We start from the raw sequence: 23,150 nt of genomic DNA on the forward strand, positions 1-23,150 counted from the left end.
ATCGATCGCTGTAACCAATTATGCCATATAGGTCGAAGACGGAACAGAAGCTTTGAGTGTAATCTGCGAAGAGAGGGATACACAACAACTCAAAAATAAATTCAGCAGTAAACATGATTTGACTCCGGATAGAGATAAACCAGTTCTCTTTGCGGTTGAAGGTTATCGTCAGTGCAAATCGATAACCCCATCGTTGCAGCGGTAGAACCCTAACATCGCACTGGAAATATTGATCATGAGTGCCAACGGGTTTTCCTTTCGTCACACCGATGCCAACGCTGTCTGCTTGAAGTTATATATGAAATTCAGACGAATGGGCGACCGGTTCGGATACCCAATCCCGGTATCCTTCATAAAACTATTATGTCGCTTTTGCATCCTAACACTTCTGACACACCTCTTCAATAGCATCATCGATTCCACAAAACCTTCCCAGACTATCTGGAAAAAGCCATAGTCACGCCTATTACCCCGAAACCTCCAATCCTTTCCCTCAACCACAAAAAGACTTCCCGTCCGATCACAAGCGTTTTGCCTGCCGTTTTCAAGGATTTTGGAGAAGATCTTGTTGGATCAAATTACCGAATACCTCAATAATGCCTAATCCCGCACTACTAGCACCTTTATCAATATCTGGATACCGAAAGGAGCTTCAGCACGACTCACTGCTCCTTACCAAGGTGGTAGCATGACATTTATAACAGTTTCGATAATAACCACTGCACGGTCCATGGTACTGCCGACTTTACGCTGGCATTTAATTGCTGTCAATCATCAGCTACTGGAAAACAAACTGAATAGTGATTTTTGCTTTCAATGGATGCATATAACCCGATTTCATCCTTCCTTAGTGGACGCTCCCAGACCGTCCGCTTTGGAACTGCAATGTCTGCTGAACGCAGAGTCCCAGATGGTACACCATTGCAAGGTTCATGCCTAGGGATCCTATAATGAGAGATTTGCGAAAAGCGGCCATTGTAAATGCCAATCGAGCGTGAGAACTGTCAAAACGTGAAGCCAAATAAACATTGTTCTTGTTGCAGATTGAGACGAGGTTGAGAGGTATTGAGATAGATTTTTAAGAAAAGTTTCCGTCGAATAAACAATTTGTTTTACTTTCGCTTTGAGTAGAAGTAATCTAGATTTATGTATCGATGGTTTCGCTTTATTTGTAATTGCATTTTAGTGATAACGCTTATTTTAAACACCAATGTTAGTGGCCAGACAAAACATATTCCAAATTGTTATCAAATGCAAAAGTCACCATACAAGCTTCAACATTTTGCGCTGCGGCAGAAGTGCTGGAAGCGTTTGCTAACAAAAGTAACAGCGTTGCTAAATCGTCTGGGAAAAGTATTTGCATATCTCTCATTATAGGATCCCTATTCATGCCTAAGTGCTTTACTCTTTAGCATGTATAGCAACAGCCTGCCTGCCTGCAAGTCTCAAATGCAATGAATTATTGGCAGTGGCTTATTTTCTATACACCACAACCCACATCCAGGCCGCTATGAGTATATGCACGAAATATTACAAGAGTTAACCATAAATTTATATGAAGACATCTAACGCTGGTTTTCTCAAAATTAAAGACTTTTCATAAAACTTCTTTGGTACCAGTTGCCAGGGTAGGTGTCCACTACTACGCCTGCCAAAATATTTTTGATTGGAAGTGCTTAATTTTGAAATCAAACAGATACCTTTCCATACATACCGATTCAGAAAGTTAACTCCTAATTGTGCCGCTGTAAACACGCTCAAAGCAGTCGATTCAAAGGCACTGTACGATGATTCGAACCTTTCAGCCAAATATATATGTCTGGACCCTATATCATCAGAAGTGAACAATATTGTACGAAGCGCATCAACGCAGATCTTGCAGCGGTGGAATACCGAATCGCCTGTTTTGAAGCGTGCTTACAGCAGCACACTAGGAGTTAACTTTCTGAAATCAGTATGTGCAGCATCTAGGTTCGATTTCTCAAAATTGGCTAATCCTAATCGAAAAAATATTTGGTAGGCGTAGTAGCGGACTGACCATCCTCATAACCGGTACCAAATAGTTTTCGCGAAAAGTTCCTAATTTTGAGAAAAAACCTGCGTTAGATGTGTTTCGCCATACAAATTTCTGGCGGTTAACTCATGCTGGCTATTTTGCGCATATACTGTAGCGCCTGGATGTGGCAACGGCGGATAGAAAATCAGCCACTGCCAATAATTCATTGTTCCGGAAGAACACATCGTATTCAGTGGCTCAAGGTTTCCAGTTTGTAAATGGTGTAATCCAATCTGGGACTGCGTAGTTGGACTGTAACAGCCTTCGGGATTGGACGCAGCAGGTGAATTACGTGGTGAAAAAGTATACGGAACTCTGAGGACATTCCGACGTTTTTACGGCGGTGCTCTCTTTTCCGACTCTGACGCAAACTAAATTACAAAGCCGTGGTGGTACCCATTTGTTCACCTACTGGCAGAAGTGGTGTACTATCATAGTATGTCAGCCGCACTCCGAGAACAACTCTATCGCTGCTTCCAAATCGGCGATTCGTTTCCGTCCACAACCTTCGTCGTCGAGATTCAACCGCTGATGGGCAGGCCATTTTCTCTTCTTGGACGACCTTCCATCCAACTACAGCGTTATCGTATTGTTGTTTCATGAAGCAGGCCTTCGATGGAAACACTCCCAGAATAACTTATTGCAACACCTACAACGATCACAGCAGCAACGTACAAGAGGATTTAACATAACTCGACATTTAACATCCAGCCGGGAAGAGTGTTTTAGTGTTCGGACCCATCGTATGGAACAGATTACCATTAGAAGTTCAAAGGGAAGATAGAATATACTGCATTTTAAAAATGCTTTGGGAAGAGTAGTACTCACTTGCTTCACAGAATTTAGTTATTTTGTTTTAGTTCAATGCATCATCCATATATATAGACTTTATAAACAATGTACGAATGTAAACTAAAAGTTGTCATGCCAATAAAAAAGTTACAATTCTATGCAAGAGATGGATATTTTGGGATTATCTAATGGTGCAGAATTATATTTCAGACATATAATTGCAGTTCTTAAATCACGCTAAAAGAGTTATCGTTAAGATCGCCCACTTTGAGCGTACTTACAACGGCACACTAGGAGTTAACTTTCTGAAATCAGTATGCGGCATCTAAGAGTTCGATTTCTCAAAATAAATTAATAGCGATGGCGGATTTTCTACCCATCGCATCCCACATCCAGGCGCTATCATTATATGCAGCATATAGTGAAGTTTCGCTTAAATTTGTATGGCGAAAGACATCTAACGCCGAAAGGTTCTCCAAGATGATGGTTTCATGAAAAACTGTTTGGTACCAGTTATAGCAGGAAGGTGTCATGCTACTACGCCTACCAAATCAACTTTTATCGATGAAACTTCTTTAATTTTGAAATCGGGGCCTTGAATGCCCTCGCCGTACTATTTCAGAAAGTTAACTCCTAATTGTGCCGCTGTAAGAACACTCCAAAGGCGGGGCGATTCATTAAGCTTACCTACATCGAAAAAAAATATTTTGGTAAGGCGTAATGGCGGACACCCTTCCACCATGGCTGGGTGCCAAAATAGGTTTTTCGTGAAAGATTCTACTGCTGAAATCCCACGTTAGATGTTATTTCGCCGCTTCTGTAAACTTCAGTGGTTAACTCAACGCACAATATTTTGCATAACGCGTTTCATGCCGGGCCTGCTGCTGGCGGCAGAGGTGGAAACCAGCCGCTGCAAGTGATTCATTGAAAACCGATCGTACGGAATGTCGCACGCTTCGCTAACTCAGGAAATCCCACAACAATGAATTATTGGCGGCGGCGGATTTTTCTGCACCGCCGCATCCACGTCCGGGCGCTATATTATGTACGCAAAATAGCCAGCATGAATTAACCGCCATAAATTTGTATGGCGAAAGTCATCTAACGCGCGTTTTCTCAAAACTGTAGAACTTTTCTTGAAAAACTTCTTTGCGTTACCGGTTATGTAGAGAAGGTGTCGCTACTACGCCTACCTGATATTTTTTGGATAAAGTGCTTAATTTTGAGAAATCGAAGGCCTTAGACTACTTCCGCCATACTAATTCAGAAAGTTATATCCTAGTGTGCCGCTGTAAGCACGCTCAAAGCAGGCGGTCATTAGGAACTTTTCAGCAGAAAATATTTGGTACTGGTTGTATGAAAATGGATTATGCCTACCGCTTTGAGGCGATGCTTACAGCGGCACACTAGGTGTTAATTCTTCTAGAAATCAGTATAGCGAAAGGCATCTAAAAGGTTCGATTTCTCAAAATGAATTATTAGTGGTGGCTGATTTTCTACTCGCCGCTTCCACATCCAGGCGCTATCATTATATGCGCAAATAGTATGCAAGAGTTAACCGCCAGAAATTTGTATGGCGAAGACACATCTAACGCTTGGGTTTTCTCAAAATTGAGAACTTTCCATGAAAACTCAAAGTTGCAGTAATAATCAGGTTTGTACGCAACGGTGACGTTGAACCATGTACCTGTACAATACGCCACAGGTTTTCGACTTTTCTGTTCAGTGAGGACCAAAAGCAAGCGTGTTTCAAACCAGGGTGAATCTGTTTTCCGCTGTTTATCCTGCTCTCCTGAGATTGAATGAGATTTTGAGACTAACATTTAAAAGGATAGTTAAATTTTTTTTTCAAATAACAGAGGATGAAATAACGCTCTCAAGCGATCACCTCCAAATTGTCAATTCAATAAAAGCTCGCTAGCGAGTAAGAATCGTTCGATAATTGTATCTTGATTCGAAACATTATTGGTGAATGCTACTTTTGAACTTTTTCCCTACATAACTTCCACAAAACACAATGCCGACATTCAGTTGAGCTTCGTAGCCCCATTAAATTGAGTATTAGATTAGTTTGGTTTACATTAAAATAATAATTTTGTGTTGTAAGATTTGAAAAGAGTTAACTCCTAGTGTGCCGTTGTAAGCACGCTCAAAGTGGGCGATTCAATGATAACTCTTTTAGTGTGATTTGGCAGAACCGCGACCATATGTCAGAAATATAATTCTGCACTATTAGATAATCCTAAAATATTCATCTTTACATAGAATTGTAATTTTATTGGTGTAACAACTTTTAGTTTACTGTCGTAAGTGAAGTCTATATATATGGATGATGCATTGAACTAAAAAAAATAACTAAATTTGTGAAGTGTTTATACCTCTTCTCAAAGCATTTTTAAATGCGTATATTCTATCTTCCCTTTAACTAATGGTAATCCGTTCCAGCATGATGGTCCGAATACTAAAACACTTTTCCCGCTGGATGTTGTGTCGAGTTATTTAAATCCTCTTGACGTTGCTGCTGTGATCGTGTGTAGGTGTTACGTAAGTTTGGAGTGTTTCATCGAAGGCCTGCTTCATGAAACACAAATGCGATACCTGTAGTTGGATGGAAGGTCGTCCAAGAATGTAGCCCGTCATCAGCGGTTGAATCTCGACGACGAAGGTTGTGGACGAAACAATCGCCGATTTGAAGCAGCGATGAAGTTGTTCTCGGAGTGCGGCTGACATACCAGGATAGTACACCACTTCACGTAGGTGAACAATGGTACCACCACGGCTTGTCACTGGTTTCGTCGAGTCGGAAGAGAGCACTGCCGTAAAACGTCGGAATTCCTCAGAGTTCCATATCTTTTTCACCACGTATTCACCTGCTGCGTCAACCTCGGGTTACAGTTCAACTGCAGTCCTAGATTAGTTACACTGTTACAAACTGGAAACCTTGAGCCACTGAATACGATGTGTTCTTCCGGAACAATGAATTATTGGCAGTGGCTGATTTTCTATCCGCCGTTGCCACATCCAGGCGCTTACAACAGATATATACGCAAAATAGCCAGCATAAGGTTAACCGCCAGAAATTTGTGCAGGACACATCGCGCGGTTTCTCAAAATTGAACTTTCGCAAAACTATTTGGTACCGGTTATGAGGATGGTGTCTACTCGCACATATTTTTCGATAGTGTAATTTGAAAGTGAATGATCCACTGCTACTGATTTCGAAAAGTTAACTCTAGTGATATAAGCACGCTCGTGACGTTCATTCTACTCTTGCTAAAACGATCTGCGTCTTTTGGGTAGAATAAACGCTATCTTGACCACCGACCAGTGCAGATCTGCGTTGATGCTTCGTAATTGTTCACTTCTGATATAGGTCCAGACATATATATTTGAAGGTCATCATCGTACAGGTGCCAATTGCATTTGAGACTTGCAGGCAGGCAGGCTGTTGTTATACATGCTAAAGAGTAAAGCACTTAGGCATGAATAGGGATCCTATAATGAGAGATATGCAAATACTTTTCCAGACGATTTAGCAACGCTGTAATTGTTAGCAAACGCTTCCAGCGCTTGCGCGCAAAATGTTGAAACTTGTATATGACTTTGCATTTGATAACAATTTGGAATATGTTTGTCTGCACTCGTGTTTAAATAAGCGTTATCACTAAAATGCAATACAAATAAGCGAAACACGATAAACTAGATTACTTCACTCGCGAAAGTAAAACAAATTGTTTATTCGACAAACTTTTCTTAAATATCTCAATACCTCTCAACCTCGTCTCAATCTGCACAATCAATGTTCATTTGGCTCACGTTTTGACAGTTCTCAATGCTCGATTGGCTTACAATGGCCGCTTTCGCAATCTCTCATTATAGGATCCCTAGGCATGAACCTTGTGGTGTACCATCTGGGACTTCGCGTTCAGCAGACATTGCAGTTCCAAAGCGGACGGTCTGGGAGCGTCCACTAAGGAAGGATGAAATCAAGTTACATGCATCCATTGACAAAAAATCACTTATCGTTTGTTTTCCAGTAGCTGATGATTGACCAATTAAATGCCAGCGTAAAGTCGGCAGTACCATGACCGTGCAGGTGGTATTATCGAAACTGTTATAAATGTCGTATCTACCTTGTAAGGGCAGTGGTGTGCTGAAGCTCTTTCGGTATCCAGATAATTGATAAGGTGCTAGTAGTGGGATTAGCATTGAGGTATTCGAATTGATTGATCCAAGATCTTCTCCAAAATCTTGAAAACGGCAGAAAACGCTGATCGGACGGAAGTCTTTTTTGAGAAGGATTGGAGGTTTCGGGGTACGTGATATGGCTTTTTCCAGATAGCTGGAAGGTTTTAGAATCGATGATGCTTTAAAGAGGTGTGTCAAGTGTTAGGATAAAAGAGCATAACAGTTTTATAGGATACGGATTGCATCCGAACCGGTCGCATTCGTCTGAATTTCTAACTTCAAACGCGGTTGGCATCTTGACGAAAGGAACCCGTTGGCACCATGATCAATTTGTGCGATGTTGGGGTTCTACGCTGCAACGATGGTTTCGATTTGCATTGACGATCCTTCAGCAAAGAACTGGTTTATCTCATCCGGGTCAAATCGTTTACTGCATTTTATGAGTTTTGTGTATCCTCTCTCGCAGATTACCAAAGCTCTTAGCGAGCAAGTTGAATTGAAATGTTGCTCTGAATAACGCTTCTTCGCTGCAGAAATGAGCGAGCTTGTTATATCCGCTTCCCATTCCTGCCTGTAAATCTCCGCGCGCCCTGTTCGGGTTTTACGAAAAAATAGCAGAATCTCTGTGCACAGTTGCTTGTTTTTCTTTTATGATCGGGGTGTGCGCCGATCACGAACAATAATCAGTCCTTTCAGGGCGTCTTTCAAGCAGGTTCCTCAATTCGGTGCTCTACGTGTGATGATAGAAACGATCGACTTCAGATAAATGGAATCCACATAATTATGATAGTCCGGTGATCATATTATAATTTGTACAGTTGTATATTCCTAAAACGTTCATCTTATAGTAGCTTGAAGTTGTCGGACTGTAATCCGGTGAAAATGGTTCTCGACAACGATCGCGGGAACAAGAAGGCGAGATGGCGGGCAAGATGGATCGATCAGGTGGAGGACTGTTGCGGACCCTCCGCAGACTGCGTGGTTGGCGAAGTGCAGCCATGGACCGAGCTGAATGACTTTTATGTCGCTGGGCCTCTCGGCCTTAGTCTGATAATAAATAAATAAGCTGTCAAGTTATTGGATAGAATATAGAATAGATCATGGTTTACCTAATATTTTATAGCGAACCTAATGGGGATTATGTGCATTTTAAATGAATATTATTCTGAATTAATTAAAATAAAAAACATGTGGTTTAAAATAATATAAGAACTTATTTACATTTATGTTTTTTATTTATAATAATAGATATAAAATTTAAAAGAGATTGTGTACAATATCAATATTTTGTTATGCAATCAGTTGATTTTGTAGACATTCATAAAACACGATCTCCAGTTCCTTTTCTTCAACCAAGGTGCAGCTGGAATCAAACTGGCTTGAATTATTGGCAGTGCTGATTTGCTACTCGCTTCCCTTCAGGCCTATCGTATAGCAAATAGTACGTAAGTTAACCAAAATGTTAGCAAGACATCTAACGCGGTTTTCTCAAAATTAGGAACTTTTCAGAAACTATTTACCGTGTAGGGAGGTGTCCTACACTCACCAAATATTTTTCGATAAAGTGTTAGAGAATCGAACAGATGCCTTTCCATACAGACTGAAAAGTTAACTCTAGTGTTAGCTATAATTACGCTCAAACGGCGATTCATTCAAGTCTATAGCGCAAGTAATTACTACTCTTCTTGTAAATTTGAACATACTTAAGCCATCCGATATTTAATTAACATTTTGTCTCTGGTCTTCGAAAGGTTAGGGGAATAATAAAAAATGAAAAAAAATCGAAAACTCCTCGGTTTGTTAAAGAATGATCTGAAAATCCTTAAAATTATCCGAATTTTATTTTTTGCCCCCTCAAAATATTATTTTTTGGCAAAAAAAAAACCGAGAGAGGGGGGGAACAAAATAGTTTTTAAATATTTGTATCGGCCTTACATGTATTTATTTAATTTTAATGAATCGCCTGCTTTGAGCGTGCTTACAGCGGCACACTAGGAGTTAACTTTTGAAATCTATGGCAAGTGTAATGGCTAATATCTTGAAAATAAGCCACATCGAAAAATATTTGGTAGGCGTAAGGCGGACAACTTCCACATAACTGAGTACCAAATAGTTTTTCAAAAATTCCTACATTGAGAAAACCCGCGTTGATGTCTTTCGCCATACAAACTTGGTGGTTAACTCTTGCGCTTTTTTTACATATAGAGAATTGTGGGTAAAACGGACATGCAGGTAAAACCGACACCACTTCAAATCTCTGATTTCAAATGATTATCGGACAAATTTCAACACTCTTTGATAAACGTTTGATTTCTTGTATTTCTAGTCTTTTGTAACTGACGGAATGTGTAAGTCATAATAAACAGACAATTAGCATTGATCACCATTGAGGAGATAAGTTAGTAACATTTTGGCATCGGTGTATAAGCTTTTCGAGAAAAATTATTAGTTTTCAGTATTTAATTCATCTCTGATCCATAATTGAGCATCATTTTGTATGTTGTGGAAAATGATTGACTTTTCTAATTATAAACATCACATTATCTCATCATTATTATACTGTTGGGAATGAATTCGACACCTGCCATCGAATCACGAAATATCTCTGTTTTTATTAGACTATCATTCATAATATCATTCATGTATTGGAAAACAAGGCGCCGAGGTATAACATAATCATAGATCGATTACATACCACATCATCATGGGTGTGACAATAGGTCTAGATGGGTAATATTGGTAATCAAGGAAAGCCTGCGGGTCGGATACCAATACGCTCAAGAAGAACTATTACTTATTTGCTCTAAGATATATTCAACCCGTTCTCTAGTGTTTGTTCTTTCTGATCCATTACCTCTTGTAAACATGTAGCTTGTCACGGAACTGGTCATTTTCATTTCTTGTATATACCATACGCATTTATTTTAAATCCATTATAAACAACTTTTTAAAATAAGTGAAATTTAAAAATAGGTCAATATTTACGTAGTTAGTAAATTTTTACTAACATTCTTATACTCTATATATTTTCACTCACTCGAAACTAAATAAGTATGATATGTGGTGATGATTTAAATATATAAAATTTTGTTCAACCATCGTTTATGAATGATCCCTAAACATTAATTTCATAAAAAATTGAAATGAATGTCGTTAACATTTTCTATTATGTTGCTTCATTTAAATTGTTATGATGTTCAATTCCATAAAGACTTGATGTGTCGGTTTTACCCTCATGTGTCAGATCTTACCCGCACCCAACTGTTTGGATGGAAGATGGACTATTCGCTTTTCATCATAAATCAAATTCTATCAAAATATTGTCCTGGAGACCATGAACTGATGCATGAAGAGCCAAAGTATGTTTGTATGAAATTTCTAGACCGGAAAATTGATTTCAGATTAGAGGAACTGTAAAGTATGCAGGTGTCATTTTACCATTTCCCTACGTTAGCGTCTGGGTACGGCAGCGGCGGGTAGGAAGCCAACCACTGTATCTGATTCATTGGAACCCGTAAATTTTTATCTCCAACGCTTCAGACTGTAAAACATTGCTCCATCAAGGGTTCATATACCTGCTTCTTGTATTTTTGAATAATGTTCATATTAATGCTACAATTTTGAATAAAATACCTACCATATGAACTTATAAAATAAATCAGATATGTAACCATCTATTCTGACAGCTACGGATTGACTGACTACCAGTCAACTACAAGAGTAAACTGTGTTTGTGTGAGTCAGTTTTAAGTCGACTGGAAGTGGTTCGTACTGATGATTTATATGAGTGATATTGTTGGTCATTATTGACCATTTTTGACAAATACCGGTATTCGGTATTGATGGAGTCAATACCGAAATACCGGTAAAACAGGTATTTGTGAAAATGCAGAAATAAAAAACCTTGGTTTGAACTTTGGACGAAAAACAATATTTTCGATAAACTTAAAGTGTAAAACCATTGTCTTGTTGAGCTGGACAAAGTGAAATTTAAGTAGACATACATAACATACTGAGCAATTCATAAGTTGTAACTGCTGAGTTGCTCTTTGCCAGTCTTGATCAATTATTTTCGGCAGGATAATTCAGAAAAGCAAACAAATCAGCGTATTCTGATCGTCTCTTACTACGTTCTTTGAAAGCATCGCAGCGCGGCAATTTAGGTCTTCATTTGATAACTAGCAGGCTCGATATTTGTTTCTCATGATTTATCGTCTGATTAGTTCTCAGTTATGCAATCATTGTATGGGAGCCACCTTTCCAAAGAGGAGGGTCTCAACTATCTAAGAACAATTAAGACTATTATTCTTCCATTTTACTTACTTTTTAGATCAACAGCAGATACGTATTTCGTTTCTTACTTGAAACTTCTTCAGTGTTTGTTATCGACTAACAAACCGTGATAACACTATGAAGTTTCCAAGAGGCGAAATACATATCTTTGTCTATAAAGATTAAGTAAATAAATGGAAGAATAATAGTCTTTCAACCTTGTACACATTTCCTAAGACGCTCTAAAATAATTAATCATTATCTAAAGAACCTTCCCCGCCCTCTTCACCACTTCTCACTTCACACTGTCCCAGTGCCGTAAGACTTTCCGACTTCGGTGATCTCGTCCAGGTCTTTAACCCTTAGGTTCACCTCCGTCGTGGTGCCTCACCTTGACCGTCTCGCCTAGGACTCCTCCGCCAACTTCTTGGGCGGCGCCTTTCGAGACGCCCCTTCACGATCATCTCGCCTGTCCGGTGCGTCTTATTCGACGTACATCGGCGTAGAGTTCACCAGCTTGACGTCTCTCCTCATCGCCTTCAAGACGTCCGAGTACTTAGCCTCGTCCGTCTTGATGACTAGAGCATCGCCCCTGGAGCGATTGGCGCCCTCCCTGACTTCGCTACCCTCATTCGCCTGGGCCTTCTTTTCGGCCCTTGACGTCTTCGGTTTCCTCTTGTTCTTGACCAGGGTCCGGGATCATCCCCTCTATTCCGTCGGGCGGCTGCGGCTCTCAGCCTGTCGTACCTCTTACCACCGTCTTTCCTGGGTGGGGACCTTTCAGGTCCTTCCTCCCCAGTTTTAGTACCTGGCCGGGGTTCAGCTTCCCAGCCCCACTACCCTTGTTCGGGGTAGTAACCCTCCGCTTTTGGGCAGCCCCAGGAGCTCATCCCTGGAGACTGTCTCCAACGTGCCCGCGAATCTTGAGCCTCAGTCTGGGTAGACTTTGGCACCAGTCTTCTGCTGGCACGCCTCGGTCGATTGGACTTCCCGAGTCCGCGAATTCTTGGGCCTCAGTCTGGGTAGACCTCGACTCACAGATTTCGGGTTTAGACTTGGCCGTCCCGACCGCCCTTCCAGCTTGGCGTCACATCGACTTTCGAAGTTTCAAAGCTCCTCTTGCGGTCCTTACTGATTGCTCTCGATGACGCAAAGTCGATGATGGCGTCCAGCTGTTCCGTCCCACCTCGAAGGTCGAAAATCCATCGCGTTTGCGGTTCATCGCCCCAAGCCGTGGGCCGTCCATAAACTCTACGCGTAGCCGAGGAGAAGTGACCCACGCTGGCGCTGCGCGAGCTGCCGACTTTGCCTCTGGCCTCCAAGGCAGACCCTGAACAACCCACCTCTTGCATTATTTGTCTACTACCACTAATTGAAGAATTGACTTGTTTTTCCATTTTGGTCTCACGAGTTGCTCGGAAAAGAGTGTGCTATGCATCTTCTCTCATCAAAAGTCAATTACACTTACTAACAACGATCAGAACGCAAAGCTAAATATGCAATCCCATATCTACAGTCTAAAATAGATAAAAGCTCGAAATACATAGAACGTTGATCAGTGTACGATCAGTCTTCAAACGACTTCTTTGCTTCACTGCGATTCACGGTCTCCGACCGATGAACACCGCATGAAGATAATCCCTATGAATTACTAACGGTCTTCGCTACGTTGGTCACCACTCTTCCAAGTTGAAGTCTCAAGTCTTTATTTGCATCGATGCTTAACGCGAATATCGAGAGCGAGGATCAAGTGCAAGTATGATTCAAGCATGTTTCAGAGTCCACCACACCAGAGCCCAGCATGACGCGTGAGGACTACTGTGGAGGGTGCCCTGGTACCCCACAGGCTCCGTTAGAGGCCTAGCTCATTATTTCACCCCCTGGCTCATCCCCTCGGCGGGTAGCTTAACTGTTAGGGGTTAGGGACGATGGTCCTTTGGTCGCACCTCACTCTAGCTGATGTAGGCTGCACTACCAGCTAATACAACACTCTGCTGTGGCGGTCGATTGTCATCAGAAGCTGGAGTATTGGAACTTGTGAGGACCAGAGGCTGTGTAGTCGCTCCTTTGCAGACTCAACTCACCATTTCGCGCCCTGTATGTATGTATGTATGTGTGTGTACAAAAAATGTAAGACACACTTTTTTATTAGCTTTATTCATTTCTTTAACAGGTTGCATACGATGCGAATCCTTCCTAATTTTATACTGTGAAAATTGGCCAATCGGCCATTGCGTTCCGAGACTTAAAACCATTGATTTTCCCCATTTTCCCAAGTCCCAAATTCAAAATCATTTTTGAAAATACGTGGGGACCAAATCACGTGACATGTTTTCGAACTGTAAACCAGCCTTCAGCCCAATGTCGAAATTCCGCTTTTTTTACGTAGGACTTACGCCTCTCTTCACTATACCGTGTCATTTCAATATTTCTAAATCGACCGCGTTACGCTGTGTGAAAGATTTTGAATATAATGGCGTTTGTCCCAGTGAACGGATCTCTTGGAAAACCCCTTAATCAACAGATCTTAAGTATGCCTTTCATTCATACTTGTATGACCCGAGAACTTGTTTCAATAGGCCTAAAACTGTTTAAGCAAAACATTGACTGCACTGAAACCTATAAATATGGTGCCGCTTGTTCCTCCGTCATTTGTTCGCTTGATTCTGATGGGTGCAGACACTAGCAGATAAGCTGCAACTGCACCAAAATAAGCCATAAAGGGTGCGCAATTTTCCTTCTCATTCTGTTCAGAACTTCCAACAGGATATTTTTCTTTCATTCTAATCCGGACAAGCAAAGCCACAGCAGCATTTATTCGAGCACTCGTAACTTTTCAAAAGCATCGTCCGCATCATCGTTTTTCGCCCGGCAGCGCGGAGGCCACCATCACAAAAGCATGCCAGTACAGCTGCAGAAAATGTTCCAAGCAGCCCATTCACTACAGACCCGACGCAGCAATGCCGAGGACCGGCAGCACAGCAGAGTCGAGGAAACTGAACCAGCATCAATGAAGAGCATCAGTGTTGGGCCGAGACCTTTTAGCAAGGCAGCATCGTCCATACTATCCACTTTTCGGCCCAGCAGAGTCAGACTGGTTTGAAGAAATCCTCTCAATGTAACGAACAACGAAAGAGAGGCAAAAACTGTTCCGAATCATACAAGCCATGATAACAAATTTATCAAACTTGTATACAAGTGGAAAAAACAAGAATCGGATAGGCAGCAACAAAAAATAGTGATTCTCGCTTTGTCCTTTCGTGTTGGTTACTGCACGCTGCTGTAGAACAAGTTAAAATGCATCATCAGACATGCTTCCCGCATTTGACTTTCAAAAGAAATTTAACATGAGATAGCCCTCCCAATCAGTTCTCTATCATGACGCTTCGAAAAAGTTTCTCGCTATATTATCGTATATGTATGTATGAGATGATAAGTGAGAGACTACTCTTTCTCTTGGGATTCAATCCTGGTCGAGGCCAACATCAGCAGAAGCATTAGCCATCAGTACAGCAGTAGAAGAAGTTCCAGAAGCAGTCAACCCCACAGACCTGACGCAGCAATGCCGAGCAGATACAGGCAACAGCAGCAGAGTCGAGCCAGCCGACCCGGCATCAGTATCGATCAGAGACAGGCTGAAGAAGCAAGAGAAAGAATTGATGCTTTTGAAGAAACCGTGTGTGTGTTTTGAACAAGAAACTCTTGTCAACCAGTTGTCCATGAAAAGTTAATTTCTGGCCTCTCATAGGCCAAGAAAGATAATGATAATCTGCAATTGGTCGGTTCATCGGTCGGCAGTTCGTATCGCTGGTTACATCTGGAGAAACAACACGTCGGCCCACTACCATGAGACAGCTTTGGTTTTCGCCTCACCGACACCCAACATTAGTTTTAAATCCTGCAACATGACCAACAGATGGACTAGAAAATGTTTATTTTCAAAGCATACGTTTTCTGAGCCATTGATAGACTTACTAAGAGTTCTAAAATTCTAAAATCTCTAAGATAAAATGTTTATAGAATAGCAATTTCTGAACCAACATTTAAAGGCTAACAGCAAATTTATTCTTCTGATTCTTTGTCACACATGCTATATATTAGACAGTATCGAAGAATAAATTTAAGCGATCTTAAATAGGTCTAATTCAAGATTTTTCATAATTCCAAGACTGTGTTCCAGTTTTATTTTGCCATCGCGCGGACGCGTTCTCGTTGCTACTCTCTTGCTAACGTTTGTTTGATTACCAATTCAATGGACAGTGCGCGGGAATCTCACTGGTAGATCGATTTCAGTGTGCTGCCTATTCTCCCGATGTTGGAAGGTTAAACATTTTAGAAGATCAAATGAGATTAATTACGAGCATGTTAAAGCATTCAGCTTCATAACACCCGTAATTGTGCTCTTATAGGATTGACAAATAAAGAAGTCGCTTTGCGCTATCAATCCGAGCACAATGGACAGCGAGTAATTGTGTGTAAAGAAGAAGGAATACAAAATTCCGGTTTACGTTGATAGTGAGGCGGTGGTCGTTAGAATCCACGATCTACCTACAACGATAAGTCACAGTGCCTTGAGTCCATGCTCAAGTATGGTGAGGTTATTTCTATCCGGAACGAAGCATGGAAGCATATACTTTCGAGTTTCGAATGGTGTTGTTAGTGCTGGAATGAATTTACTTCAACACATTCCGTCATACGCATAACATCGAAAACACAATACGATGGTAACATACTGTAATCAGCCAAAATATGTCGCCGGTGTCATCAGACATTGCAAAAAAAACTTGTCAAAGCAAACATCACAATTACAGTGACGCTCACCAATTACCTCAAATGACGAGATTTTCAATCGATCGACTTCCCAATAAACAACATTCAAAGCCATCATCGCCTGCAACTATGAATAAACCCGTAGCAGAAGAACAACCACAAAACGATGACAGGTGGAGACATCAGAAACAACATTCTATTCATCATCCGAGTACACGAGGTAACGAACAAACGCCGGCGTTCAAAGAGGATTAGAGAAAGATGCGAAAAAGACTTGTACGGATCAGTGTTTCCTCAACGCGGAACAGATTGTGTAGAGAAAGTGAAGAAAAATTTTGGGTAATAAAATGGGAAGGTTCTGGTACTAGTAGTAGTATTAATTGATATCGGCTCTGTAAAGCTGGATGCGGCGAGTGAGCCTTAAATAAACGAAATTAAAAAAAAAAACCAACTGTGACATATAATGAAATAAATCACAAAAAATCCACTATAGATGAAAAATCGATTGAGAGCTTTTTTTTTTGAGATATTTTTCCTATATGCTCATGAAAATTGTTATAATACTGTTTGGGCTGTTATCTGATTTTTATACAAATTAGGTGATGTGAGAGATTTGGATATTACATCTTCAAAGGCATGGTCAAGTCAAGTCCTACGTCCACTTCGCGGTTATGTCACAGACATTACCCACTGTTTTTTTTCAATTTCACTATCTGCCTTCCACCATGTATAAATGATCTGTTATGCAAATACTTTGCATCTATGATACTTTGCGTTCCATGTCATCAAATTACGAATTATAAATGAGTAACTTTGAAAAAGTTATTAACAAATTAGCACTCCTGACATTTTAGACATCTCCAATACCGTAATATTCTTTGTTTCCTCAGATATACACGAATGGCCGAACTGGACGAAAGTATGGAAAGTGGAGATTCTTAAGCAAGATTTAGACCGGCAAATTGGTCGAATAATGTCAGAATCAAAGACTACCAAGACAAAGTAAAGGAGATCGTTTCGAGTTATTATATCGATTTTCTTCCCAACTGTTACGACAATATGGCGATTAGAAAATGGAAAATGTTAGAGGAAGAGATAAACAAAATAGTTTAATGGTAAATCAGATCCACGTGGCAACTTTCAAGGCTCAGGAGCATATTCAGCTAAAGAGAAGAACTTGGTGAAGCTATTGGGATGAGACTTCTTACTTGGCAGACAATCCACAGCTTATTCGAAATGATTCCAGAAGCGGCGATGATTATCAGAAATTACAATTTTGGATAAAATCAAGCTACTGTTGAACGATGGAAGCGATCCTGTGTTTCCCAAGTTGGATTCTTACCAAAGCATCCGATTGAGGTATCGAAGAATATCAAATACTCTCCAATTGAACAAAAAGTTTGAATCGCTTATACAGTTTAACGAGAAACCATTTCAAAACACCAAAGACATCACTATTAAGATAAAAAAGAACGAAGATCAACTACCAAGTAATTGTTGCATTGGTTATACCAATTACAATATTCAAAAGATAATGCAATTTCTGATGGATAATGTTTTGAACCAATCATCCCGACCGGTCTCTCTACTTGCAGACGATGATGGAGACTTTGTCAAGTTCAATTATCGTATCAGCTAAAATTCATTGATGAACTGAGACCGAACTACAGATCATATTCAACGACATGATGGAGACTTTTTTGTTTGGGACATATGAACATTCTCATTTCTGATCGGCAATGCATTTTCTCCATCATTAAAGCACATCAAAGGCTCACTCTGAAGTTTCTGATTGAAATTGTCTACAAAATGATATACCCGATACAATAGATGAAATGAATCAATCCAGCATAGTACAGTCAGTCCAGGAATTTAATAAGTTCACAGAAATGCTATTCCTTGATCACGAAAATGACACCATTCTCGATAGTACGCTAGTAAGAGTAGAGCTTCTCTTTCAAAAAAGTTCTGCACAAACATTGTTCTACCGCTCTGATATAATGAAAAGGATCTACATGATATGGTACTGGTCGAGGGCGTGAACTCATTTTCTAACGGATCAGCTATGTTCTCGAGTTGCATGGTTCGAAAAGTACGATCGAACAAAGTGCTGCAAAATTCTTTCGAAGTTTCCTCAGGAGAAGGAGCTTTCAGAGCGGTTGATGAAAACTATAGCAACGATCCTGCAACGCTACTGCATTGAAGTTGAACAAAACCATGAAAGCTCTGCTGAAAATACCCAACAAACTGCGTTATACCACAATAATTGTATGTACTTATCTTTTGCTACAGAAAAATGCCAGCAAACTGAGCGGCAATAATTCATTTATGCTTATCGAATGCACTCCGCGACCAGGGCACTAAAACATTCAATCAGCTGCAAAATCAACGATCATTACTCTTGCAGTCATTAAAAAGATTTGGAAATGAAATGATATCAACGTACAGAAATTTAATCGGGAAGGACTACCTAGGGACAAGGGCATTATGAACACCCGGCAGATTGAACACCCCAATATTCTTTTATTAATTCAATCATTTTCTACTTTCAATCAGCGAACTCTATAATCAACTCATAAACAACTTATTTATAACGTAAAGCCATTGTTTTATTTTCTTAGCGCATAAATTTGACAAAAAAGTTAGAATGTCTTCAATGGTTAATATTTAAGTTCACCTCCATAAAATAAGCTATACTTTACACGAAGATGACTCCTCATTATTGGTCATCCCATAGCTAATTCTGTTATTTACAGTGCTCTGCATGCATTTGTGACAGTTTCCTTGATTTTTACAACCAACAGTTTTAAATTTGTTCACCTGTTGGGGCAATCTATAGGTGGTGGACACATAGTAAAAAGCATAACCTCAAACTCATCGAACTTGAGCTTTCATATCGTATTATTTTCGTGTTATCGTTGCGGAATTATAAATCCTATAAAGTTCATGTCACATATATATACCATGGAGCATATAGATCCCATCCGATTTGGCAACCCGTTTTTGTCTACCCCGATTTGTCACCGTTTTGTGCAACATTTCCGATTTTGGCAACAACCTCAAATTTTTTATTACTTTTTAGAGCTGAAACTTTTAATAATTGTAATAGGATAAACAAAACCAAAAGTAAATTCATTAAGGTTCATATGCGTATTATGGGCTCCGTTCGAATATGGGCACTTTCACTAAATAATGAAACCACTTGTATCGCCGCTCATTGCAAACAATTTCTATTGAAACAAGCAAGCTCCAGTAAGTTTAATTGCAGGTGATTAGCATTCGATTTTCTAAATCGCTATAAATACTGGTTCCAGCAAAGACTTTGGCTTTGCTTGGTGTTCCAGGATTTTCAAAAATGTTACTACGGTTGGTGTTCGAGACCGAACTACGCTTTATACTATCAACTCATGCTCAAAACAGTCTGCCCCAAGTCATTACAATTCTAACATCGTCGTTGCTCAAGCACTGTTTCTAGTATCACGAGAAACGTAATTTTATCATTTATCATCGTCTTTTGGCATTCTCTGAAGAATAAGCAAAAAATATTTCAAAGGAGTCTTATTGGGGTCGTACACTTATTACGTAACAATTTTCTGAGACCTCATTCTATGTAAGATTTTTCATAAATGCGTTTTTATTATATGGAAGTAATAAAGATATTATCTGACCCCCTCCCTCATGAAATTCTTTCGTAATATGTACGGCCCCTTGTTTAAAATTGACCAAATTGGTTTAGCATTAATATCAGAACACTACGTATTATCAATGTGCATAATAGATACTTTTGAATTCAGCACTCTAACAGTCAACAGTAATGGAGGTTTGGTAACTATACGTAAAGCTTTGAGCAGGCGAAAAAAATCAGATCATGAGAAAAAATCAGGTTAATCTACATAACCCAGGTGCACCAACGATGCTTAGAAGTTGCAAAACCATCTAATTGGACGTTCGATGATTTACCGTTTAGGATCTTCAACGCTCGCAAAGAAGCCCTATTGAGAAGAAGCGAATCATTGGTAACACAACAATGATGATCTCTAGAATCTGATCTCTAACACTGAATGGGCGTTGACTTTCCTCGACTATCTGTCACGCGAAGAAAGGCGATAAAGTAGAACGCATGGTATTTGTTTGTTTTCATTGTAATGAACAAGCGAAATTGGCAAAATCTGCTCCATGGATACCTCACCACGGTTGCCTTGTTAGCGTTTCCCTGTTTATCACAGCAACGTGCCTACTCGTTGTTTGGAATCTATCTAAGCAGTTTACTCATTGGCTATGGATGCTAGATTGCACGATCAATGCTCCTCATTCACACTTTTAATGCCTGTTTTCAGTGTTCTGTATGTGATGTAAATATCAAATTGGTACCTCGCTGAACTCCATAAGATCCAGTGTAATTCAGCTACTTTAATGAGACAGTGTCGTAACTGTGGTTTATTATTTATGTGGTGGTTTTATATATTGTGTTATCGCTAGTCAGGAGTGGCTTGTCGGTAAACAATCGTCTCCAATCCTGACCTTACGTCACCAGGCACCAGTCTACGGAGGGTCCGTAAATCGTCTTCCACCTGATCGATCCGAACTTGATCGCTCACCTCGCCTTCTTGTGCCTGTCGGATCGTTGTAAAGAATCATTTTATCCAGAGTGCGCTTGGTCTCCACAAGCGTGTCCAGATCTCATGTCAGAGGACTACCACCACCGTTTATGGGGAGTCTGTTTGACGCAGCGAACTCTTCAATCGGGTATTTTAAAAATCAAAGCTACGTACTGATTTCCTCAGTTGCGTCTGTAATTTGTCTCTGGTATCAGGTCAGTGAGCCAGTACGAATTCTTCAACCATCTTGATTTGTCGCCAATGATTAAGTTTCTGGTGATGTGTGTCTTCTCTTAAGCGTACTTCGCTTCAACATTATTGAACTGTAGCTTCCTCAGCTGATGTAGGATTCTTCATCTGTTAAAATTTTAAGTAATGCATGGAGGGGAGTGCGATGATGCCAGCGAGCACCTTGTTCGTGTTGACTGCTGTCGAGTGTCAGAGGAGCATGTCGCAAATGGTATCAGCTTCCAGCCACACTGTCACTCGCTGTGGTGGTCATTGTCTCCATGGATCAACATCCCCATTTGAAATATTCCTGGGTTGAGTGCTAGGAGACCTCATTAAAAAGGATTTGGTTTTAAGTGGTCAGTGTAGTTAACGCCTGACAATACATTGATGCACACTTGATAGCGCGAACGTTTTCGTTACTATAATGGAGAAATGTTTTGCGGTCATTTTTCCATGTCGACGAAATTGTGCGAACTTTACTCTTAATCACGACCACAGGAAAGTTTGCCTCATCAAATCCATTATATAAAATTCGAAATTTGTAGCACATTTTTAGTACATCCGTCGGATCGCTATAAAGATTTATATAGTGAATTATAGTAAAACAAGCATTTTGGTGGACTCAAATTTGAGAGGATGTTAGATTGAATTCAGCACTATAAATGGACTACAATAATGAAAGCTTTTTAACACCATAATTTTTTATAAGGACTGGCGACGCTAATTTAATTTCAAATTTTATTATTAAATTTTATTACAGAAGTTGGCTTTTTAATTACAATATCGTTTGTTTACCATTCTTAAGTTTGTTTCAATTTTGTTAAACTCAATCTCCGAGTTATGAATATATAATAAAAATGTCAATTATGATGCACGTGCATCATTTAAACACCTCCAATGCTTGTGACATATTCCAAGTATTTAGCCAATCATGCAAACAAAAAAATTAAATTTTTTGAATTTTTTCCGTTTTCTTGATCCCATTTGAACATTAAAATCGTCGTGTTGCCAAAATCGGAAGGACTATATATATAAAAAGTCTAAGTACAATAAAAAAGGATTTTTGTATAGATTTGCAATCTCGTTGGCAATCAGTACAACCATTGGAAGGATTGGCGATGCCAATGGATGAATAAGGTACATAGATTATGCAATCTTGAAGGGGAACGATTGGGAAGGGTTTTCAATAAGTGTGAGGATCCATATAAAAACAATTATATGTTCATACAAAAGTTCGACATACATGTATGGGTCGGCTGAAAGTGGCATATTTTTGCGTTACGTAATCAATCTTCTTCTATTCACCATGGAATTAATATGAAAAGACCTCTTAAAGAAAGATTAAAGTCAATGATTCGGGAAGATGAACAATTGGGTAATATTTGTTGGATGATCCATAAAATAGGTTACAATGGCATATAATCACAAATAGATAATTTTCTTCATATTTTATAAGGTGTCCATACTGGCCCAGGGTGTCAATCAAGATTTTTTTATACAGGTTATCCACATGAATATCCTACTCAGCCATTTGGATTTTGTATGAATTTAGCTCGTTTGTTTACGTTTTGCGAAAATGTATTTTCCCCGCGCTAGTTATTCCCATCTACTGCGAAGTCGGATAACCTGTACTAAAAATCTTGGTCCAATCTACCACTATCTTCCGAGTGGTGAAAATTAACTATTACAAAATCGTCCTTTTGATTGAAATTGCCTTCAATACGATTCAAAACAAAACTGGTAGTCAACGAGTAATAGTATCATAATGCTAGAAATCCAATTATATTCAATTTAAATAACTGATATTGATTAAAACCTTAGGGTATCCATTAAGTGATTCAAATTTTGACTTTTTCTCCGATGCGAACGATTGCATTTGCCATTTAAAATCCTCCTAAATTTTAGCAATTTTCTCTGTTTCTGTTTGACATGATAAGCTAGATGCAACTTACTTATGGGTCCTTACACCTCCGGTGGTAGAAGCCAAACGAATCTCCATCCTGAGCGTTGCCGACTATCGCTAGATGCAAACTTTGGTTTATTGTTTGTTTAATTACAAGTCATATCATCTCGGGAGAACGAGATTTGCTGCAATATTAATGATGATTCAATAGTTTTCGTGCTTCCCGTATTATGTTAACGCAAAATTAAAATAGAGTCTAAACGCGACCACAACCAATTTATCAGAAGAAATAACGCTATCAATGAATTGTTAAATCCTTTAATAGCAATACGTAACTTCT

At 39.7% G+C, this 23,150-nt stretch overlaps 1 protein-coding gene and 1 pseudogene across 1 annotated transcript in view; one reads left to right on the top strand and one right to left on the bottom strand.

Annotated features, from left to right (window-relative positions):
• Nucleotides 1-23,150, bottom strand: part of LOC134211817 (centromere/kinetochore protein zw10) — a 71,154-nt gene that overhangs the window by 44,232 nt on the left and 3,772 nt on the right. The gene's annotated exons all lie outside the window — the stretch shown is intronic.
• LOC134209598 (centromere/kinetochore protein zw10-like) lies at nt 16,979-18,569 on the top strand (annotated as a pseudogene).

Source organism: Armigeres subalbatus, chromosome 2 (assembly GCF_024139115.2).
Source record: "Armigeres subalbatus isolate Guangzhou_Male chromosome 2, GZ_Asu_2, whole genome shotgun sequence".
Lineage (NCBI taxonomy): Eukaryota > Metazoa > Arthropoda > Insecta > Diptera > Culicidae > Armigeres > Armigeres subalbatus.